The sequence below is a fragment of the Mesitornis unicolor genome, unplaced genomic scaffold (genome assembly GCF_000695765.1).
Source record: "Mesitornis unicolor isolate BGI_N332 unplaced genomic scaffold, ASM69576v1 scaffold37882, whole genome shotgun sequence".
NCBI lineage: Eukaryota > Metazoa > Chordata > Aves > Mesitornithiformes > Mesitornithidae > Mesitornis > Mesitornis unicolor.
The window spans coordinates 7,850-8,627 of record NW_010167780.1 but is presented as its reverse complement, the minus strand read 5'-3'; positions in this window follow the sequence as shown (position 1 = coordinate 8,627).

The window sequence follows — 778 nt, the reverse complement described above, 5'->3', positions numbered from 1 at the left end:
GAGGCTGACCGGGCCCGGCTGTGCGCGCCGAGGTGCGCGGGGTTCAGCCCCAGCCACTCGGGGAGCGCTTTCTCAAAGCGACCACGGAGAGATGCAAAAATCAGCCACGACCTCCATTTCCCTTTTTTACACCTGCAGGCCCGAGTAGACCGAACACCGGTTTTCCATAATGCCCAGGGCAGACAGAGCCTTGAATGTGACCTCTCCACGTTGAGCTTAAGCGGTCACATAAACGCTCTTTACCAAAACAGACTTTTCCAAATCTGGTGGAAACAGTTTGTATGAGACTTCCCATGCCAAAAAGGCCCATTTATCTGGTTTTGCATCAGCTAAAATACTCACTAGCACTGTTCAGGTTACTTGTACTCCCATGGAAGCAGGATATGGTCCAAAGAAGGGTCTTTGGTTCTAATATGATCGGTTCCTTTACTGTAAGGACACTAAACTGTGCAGCTGGTCTCTCAGAATCAATACTACAATCACTACTATGAAAGCAACTCTACACACAATGAAAACAACTGCTGAAGCGAGCCTCCATGGCCCTTGGAACATTTGCAAATCCTTCTCTGAGTCTCACTCCTCAGCACTGAAAGGTTTATTTTTATTAATAGAAAGGGAGAAACAAATCTTAATCTAAGAATGAAGTCAATATATTCATGGCTGGAAACAACACTTCTCACATCTCCAAGCTGAGCAATTGAAAAAAAGCCAGTCAGGTTAGTGATGGGAGTCATGAACCACAGCAGCGTAGTTAAGCAGACGAGGTCCGTTTCACATG